The 7338-nt window shown below is 58.3% G+C and overlaps 1 non-coding gene across 1 annotated transcript; it reads left to right on the forward strand.

The window, feature by feature from the left end:
- On the forward strand, positions 1-72 carry TRNAP-UGG (transfer RNA proline (anticodon UGG)). Its single transcript has one exon. It is a non-coding gene; the product is annotated as a tRNA-Pro (tRNA).
- Positions 73-7338: the final 7266 nt, after the last annotated feature.

Genomic DNA, 7338 nt, shown 5'->3' on the forward strand with positions numbered 1-7338 from the left:
GGCCCGTTGGTCTAGGGGTATGATTCTCGCTTTGGGTGCGAGAGGTCCCGGGTTCAAATCCCGGACGGGCCCTTCTTTTTTTTCACCCATGTTCATTCTACAAATTTTCTGCAAGAGGTGGAATTCAGAAAGCTTTTCGCACCCTAAAGCGTCCTTTGCCTCCAGGGTTAATAGTTCTTGATCGATCACAGTAGCCCACCCGCCGCGGTTTCCTATAATATTGCCGCCTTCAGCCAAGTCAGGTTATTGCACCTGATCTCCCCTTTTGTATTAAGGCTCATCGTACTGACATGTGCAAACCCTACTTAATAAAGTTATATTCCTAGAATAAAATGTAACCTGAATGAATAGCTTGGAAAAGGTCGCCGAAATGAAGGATTAACAAATATTATTGGCTTAGTTAGACATCGGAAAACTGAAGCAGGCATTCTGCAAATGTAGGATACTAACGGTTATAAGGCAACAAAATAAACAGAGCATAAGTGCACGTGACGAACGTTAGCAATAAAATGCTGCTCAGGCTAAAATTTGTGGGCAATTCCTCTGCGCGGGGGCGCACAGGCAGTCACTCGAGGCAGGACTTTGTACAAAGGGTTTATTCTCACATCAGGGGGGCCGGTCGTAGTCGTGGCAGCTGGGTCAGGTGGTCCTTTCGGCAGGGCCGGTCCAAGAGCAAGAGACCGCGAGCCTCTCCGGTCTCGCCTTATAAAGGCTTTCTCCTCGCCTCTCTCCCCCCGCCCCACCACTCGGGAAGAAGGGTTCCAGACTACCCGCGGTGAGCGGCGCGGGATTTGACTTGCCCGCGAGCAGACCCTACATCTCCCCCCCCCCTCAAACGTCCGTCCCGGGGTCCGCCAGTAGGCGTTCGACGACCTCCGGGTCCGGGTCCATAGAGTCGTCGCAGGGGGGAGGGGTGCTCGCCGGGGGGCCGCTCACCGCTGGCTGGACGGGCTCCTCACGAGCCGCCTGGGGGAGCGAGGCGCCTGGCTCCGCTGGGGGCCCTGCCGGCAGCGCCCTCCAAAGCTCCTCGGCCGCCGGGGACAGCAGGTCTGGGCGGCTGGACTGGAGGATGCGGAGGGCCGCCTCCTCCGGGCGCCCCTCTGCAGTGGCGCAGCGGGGGAAGGCGCTGCAGCCGCCAAGCGCTTTTCCGCCGCGAAGGGGCTGCGCCTGGTCCCGCCACCTGGACCGCGCGCAGTAAGAGATGGCCGCTCCGTTGGCGACCGTGGTCCAGGTGGCCACGTGCCGCAGGACCCTGGGCCGCTTGGGTTGCGGCTGCTCGGCGGCCGAAGCGCCGGCTGGGTGCTGAGGGGGGCCCTGCGCCTGGTCGTCACTGGCCCTCTTGCGTTGGCCTGCACCACTGGGAGGTGCTCTCCAGTGGTTAGGCATGTGGTTTGGCGGGCGGTTGGGGCCACCGCGGCCGTGGAACCTGCGCCACTCGCGCGGCTCCTGCCGCCAGCCGGGTGGCGCGCCTTGATGGCGGCCACCGTTCGACGGTGGTCTGCCTTGCCTTCTGGAGTCCGAGCCACGGGCGTCGGTCCGCTGGAGCTTCCTAGAAGACATACTGAGAGGGCGAGAGCACTGCGAGTGATAATTGATCGAGAGACACGGGTGCTACCTGGTCCTCAGGTTGTAGCGTCGGTTGCAAACCGCACCGCTACCTGCTCGTCCTCCCGGGGGTGAGATCGCCGCATCGCGCTGATTTTCCACCGCTTCGCAGCCATCGTCCTTGCGAAGGTGGAAAGCCTTCAAATCAGCGACATGCACCGGACCGGCGGTTTCGCCGTTTGTCAACAACCGCAACTGGTAGGTGAGCGGCGTAGTCCGTGCCGTAACTTCGTACGGCCCAGCCCACTTGTGCGCTAGCGACGCGGCGAAACCGCGCGCTGCGTTACTAAGTGGGTGCGTTCTCTTGAGTACTAGGTCGCCCGTGTTGAAAACGACGTGACGGCGACCTTTGTTGTACTGATCCGCCTGCTCCATGCGCGCCACATCGAGGTTTTCGCGGGCTGCTCGCTGCGCTGCCTCCAGGCGCTCCCGGAGCCTTGCCGCGTACTGCGAAAGCGGAGGGGGCGCAGGCCCCGCCGCGTCGAGTAGGGCATTCTCTAGCGGAAAAGCGATCTCTCTCCCAAAATTCAAGTAAGCGGGTGTAATACCCACTGACCTGTTCACGGTTGTCCTTGTAGCAAACGCCAGTTCGGACAGCCGCGCGTCCCAATCTCTGTGCTGCTCGGTCGTCGCGACCAGCATGCTCTTCAGATTTCGATTCACCCGCTCGGTTATGTTGCTCTGAGCGTGGTAGGGACTCGTTCTCCTGTGGCGGATTTGAAGCGCCCGACAGGAGTCTACAAAGACTTTGCTTGTGAAATACGAAGCATTGTCTGTAATCAGGTCGGAAGGGAAACCGAAACGAGTGAAAGTCTCCAACAGTTTTTCCCAAATTCGTTCCGACACAAGCTTCCTAAGGGGGAAAACCTCAACCCACTTGGAATAGTGGTCCGTTATTACCAGGATGAATTGGTTTCCGCGCGCGGACCGAGGGAGGGGTCCCATGATATCGCACGCGACCACTTGCCACGGGTAGTTGCTAACTACCGCCTTCATCATGCCAGCGGGCTTGCCCGCCCGAGGCTTGGCTACCTGGCATACCGGGCAGGTACGGGCGTATCCCAGCACATCCTTTCTCATGCCTGGCCAGGTCGCGACACGGCATAACTTGTCGTAAGTCTTACTGCCGCTGCCATGGCCTGCCAGCGCTGAGTCATGGAAGTACTGCAGGAACCGTTTCCGCAACCTTCTCGGGACCACGACTCGGAAAGGGGATGCTATCGCCGCTTCCTCGTCAAGTTGGGGGATGTAGCGGAGCAGCAAGCCATCATCGCCCAGCAGATACGCGTCGTACTTGCCCTCAGCGTTCCCGGTGCAAGCTGCGCTGCTCGCAAGCTCCTTCAGCACCCGCTGGCAAAGACCGTCTGCTTTCTGGGCCTCGATCAGCTCTTCTCTACTGACCGCTACTCCCCAAGACAGATTTCTTTCTGCCTCGCTCCTAGGCAGGCGAGCGGTCGCCGCCACGAGCTGCTGTGTTTCCCTTCCGTCACAGCACCGTGCGGGACCTTTGTCCGTCTCCTCTTTCTCCAAACCGGGCGCGACACTCCCGTCCGCCCTCTCCTCCTCTCCAACAGCGGTGACGCCGCTTTTACAAAGCTGGGCTGCGCCTCTGAAGCGCTTCCGCCAGCATTCCATGGTGCGCGCGATAAAGCATCGGCCACCTTGTTCAAGCTGCCCCGGCGGTACTCGATGGCGTACGCGTAACGTTGCAACGTCAGCGCCCATCTCGCGAGTCTGCCTGCGGGGTTCTTGAGCCTCTTTAACCAAGACAATGCCTGATGATCTGTCTGCACGGTGAAGACCGCTCCGTCTAGGTACATGTCGAACTTCGACAATGCGAACATGATCGCCAGGCATTCCTTTTCGGTCACGGAGTAATTCCGCTCCGCCGATGTGAGCGTGCGACTAGCGAACGCGACAGGGCGCAGTTTGCCCTCGTGTTCCTGCAACAAAACAGCTCCAACACCGTAGTCACTAGCGTCTGTCTGCAAGACAAACTGCTTGTTCAGGTCGGGGAGGCGCAGACTAGCGGTATTCGCTATCGCGCGAGCCAAGGCAACAAATGCGTCACTCTGTTCCTTGCCCCAGACCCACTTCGAGCCTTTACGCAACAGCAGGTTCAGCGGCCTTGCAAGCTCCGAACAGCGCGGGATGAATTGCCTGTAGAACGCAACCATCCCCAAAAACCTCTGCAAGCTTTTCACATCCATGGGGCAGGGGTAGTTCAGAATTGCCTGCAGTTTGTCATCATTTGGTCTCAGTGTGCCATCATCCACGACAAAGCCCAAGAGGTTCACTCTCTTCGATGCCAACTGCACTTTCTTTGGATTTATGGTTAGACCGGCACGTCTCATTCTATCGAGAACGGAATTCAGGTGAATGAGGTGCTCCTCGAACGACTGTGAGAATATCACAACGTCGTCGAGGTACGCCATGGCGTAGTTGAACCTTGCATCGCCCAGCACGATGTCCATCAGTCGCATGAACGTGCTCGGGGCGTTAGACAAACCAAACGGGAGTCGAGTAAATTCGAAGAGCCCGCGGTGGCAGGTGAATGCGGTTTTCTCAATGTCACCTTCGGCCACCTCAATCTGCAGGTACCCTCTGCTTGCATCTAGGACTGTGAAGAACCTCGCGTTCCCTAACGCGTACATCACAGCCTCGATCGACTGAAAAGGGTACGCAACCGTAGGCGTCAGTGAGTTGAGCTTACGATAATCAACACACAGCCTGACCAATCCATCTTTCTTCGGCGCTAGAACCACTGGGGACGCCCAGGGACTTTGTGAGGGTCTCACCGCACCGGTGTCAATCATCTCGTCAAGGGCACAGTCGAGAAGCTGCCTCTTATGCGCACTTAACGGCCTCGGGTTACACCTGAAAGGGCGCGTATCACCCGTCTGAATCTCGTGCTGAAGCAGGTCGGTTCTGCCCGGTTTCTCTGTGAAGCAATCCGAAAACGGGAGTAAAGTTTCCGCGAGCCTTCGGCGCTGACTACTGGGTCCTGAGAAAGACGCAATAATCGCTTCTAACGGGCCACCGTCTCTCAGCGTCTCGAGGGAGCTCACCTGCCTTTCTGTCGCACAGGTGTGGACAACCACCTTTTGTGCAGGACAGCCGGGCAAGGATGCGCTTTCGAAGGGAATGAGGGGGGCGAGCTGGCTGTAACGATAGCCATTCTCCCCCATGTCGAGCACAATGCCTTCGCTCGAGAGAAAATCCCTTCCCAGAATTACTGGTATTGACAAGCCAGGCAGATAGACGAAGCGATGTCTCCGCTTTCTGCCGTCAAAACGCATCGTAAGACGCACTGCTCCCTTTGCCTTTGCCGCCCCAGCTGCTAAGCTTAACGGGGTTTCGGCCGGTCTGACACGGATGTTACCTATCCGGCAGGCCTCGTACACCTCGTCACCGACCAGTGACAGCGTTGAGCCCGTGTCTACGAGTGCGGAGTAGCATCGACCCGCTAACTGCACTAGCATAAAAGGGCTTGAGCGCGGAACGACTCCCTGAGTTCTACAGGCGAGCGGGACAAAGGCCTCCCCGTCGCCGGCGCGGGAGTTCTTTTCCTGACTAGCGCCTTGACAACCATGAAATTCTCCCGCTGACGGTGAAAGGTCGGTGCCACCAGACATCACCGCCAGCGCCTGGCGTTTCCCTGCATACGCCTAGCTTGGCATTCGCGTGCCACGTGGCCGGGCTGATTGCAATTCCAGCAAAGCCGGTCGTTGACCCGCCGCGTGGACGGAGGACCCCTCGTTCCACGAAGCGGTTGGGGACGACTCTCCCCTTTCTCCGCGCATTCCTGACGCTCGCTCCGCGCGTGGCCTGTGAGACCGGCACGACGCCGCTGCTCTAATGCGTACGGGTCAAGCGCACGAGGGACAACAGGGGGTTCCGCCTGATTTTCCACGGCCATTACCTCGGCGCGCCGAGCCCTCATCGCGCATTCTCGGCCTCCATCCCATGCGCATCCCGGTTCCAGCGATTCGGCCGGCCTGGGGGGCGGCCGGTAGCGCAGTTCGGCGAGTAAATCCGCCTGCACGGTCTTGGCCTCCTGCGCTAGGGCCTCGAGGTTTGTAAAACTGCGGCCCCGCAGATACGGCTTGAAGCGTGGATGGCACTGCCTGATCACACGCGCAACCTGATCTCGGTCGGTTGCCGTCGGGTCTGCCCTCTTGTACAGCTCTTGCATTGCGCGTACGTACTCGAGGAGGCTTTCCTCTGGGTGTTGGGTGCGCAACGCGAGCTCATCCAGCATCCGGCGCTCATAATCAGGCGGCAAGAACTCGGCGCGGAAACGGTCTTTGAAGTCCGCCAGCGACTGGAAAGTCGGCTGGCAGCGCCTCCATCGCGCCGCGCTCTCGACGAGTGCTACAGGCAGGACCTGCCCTAGCATTACGTCATCTGGGGCGCCCAGAGCCGTCTGGTAGTCCTCGAGTTGTTGCAAAAACTCGTGGACTGATTTCGCGTCCGTGTACCCGGTAAAGGAGGGGACCTCCATATTTATCCGCGGGCGCGATGCTGTCGCCGATGCTACCGATGCTGCGGCCTGGTTGGCGCCAGCCACCGAACCGAGCTGACGGGCTAATGCGGCAAACATCTCAGTCACCTGCCCCATTACGGCCGCCGCGTCGGCCGTCTCACTACCGGCCGCCCCGCCATCCAAAGCCGTGGCTGAAACATCCTTTCTGGGAGGCATAGTTCGCGCTAACTGTCCGGCCGCACCGGCTAACTGCTCATGGCAACAAGAACATTCACATACACAACAATCTATCTACAAACACGCGGAAATACACAACACAAAACGCCCGAAAACTACATAAATAACACAAAACCCCTAACAAATTTACAACACTACACAAGTCGCTACCCCGCGAACATTCCGCCTGACCCGCTCCTTAACCCTATCGGTCCGGCGTGGCCCTGAACAAAGAGGGCCTGCCACGAGTCTGGCTGCACATCCCAAAATCGGCAGAGAAATCGTCCACAAGGTGTTAATTAAAGCCCCACGTTGGGCGCCATTATTTGTGGGCAATTCCTCTGCGCGGGGGCGCACAGGCAGTCACTCGAGGCAGGACTTTGTACAAAGGGTTTATTCTCACATCAGGGGGGCCGGTCGTAGTCGTGGCAGCTGGGTCAGGTGGTCCTTTCGGCAGGGCCGGTCCAAGAGCAAGAGACCGCGAGCCTCTCCGGTCTCGCCTTATAAAGGCTTTCTCCTCGCCTCTCTCCCCCCGCCCCACCACTCGGGAAGAAGGGTTCCAGACTACCCGCGGTGAGCGGCGCGGGATTTGACTTGCCCGCGAGCAGACCCTACAAATTTCAAACATTTAAATTATGAATTGTAGGAGTTATTATTACACAACTAATAAAAATTACCTAAACAGCTTTCTAATTCCCATGAGCCACCATTTTTTGACCTAGCTCCACGAGCACTGTTATTCCTACGCTGCAAAAGCCGTTTTGATTCCTCAAAAAGCCGCTTTGAAAAATAAGAAACGTGAACCCACCGGTAACCCACAGCGAAAACCCGGCTGGCAACACGAAGTGGAGCAGGTACGTATGGTCACATTTCTCTTTAAAACGTGGGTGCCGCGGAAGGCACTGACCTAGCGTTGCGTGCTCGTTGAGTGCTGGAAGCAACTAGAAAACGATGCGCACGACTAGAGGCGCACGCCTGATGCACGCGTTGTTCTGCATCATGCACTGCCCCTTTCGGTCCTTCCAGACAGA

This window comes from Amblyomma mixtum, chromosome 3, assembly GCF_055824585.1.
Source record: "Amblyomma mixtum isolate Tamu chromosome 3, ASM5582458v1, whole genome shotgun sequence".
NCBI lineage: Eukaryota > Metazoa > Arthropoda > Arachnida > Ixodida > Ixodidae > Amblyomma > Amblyomma mixtum.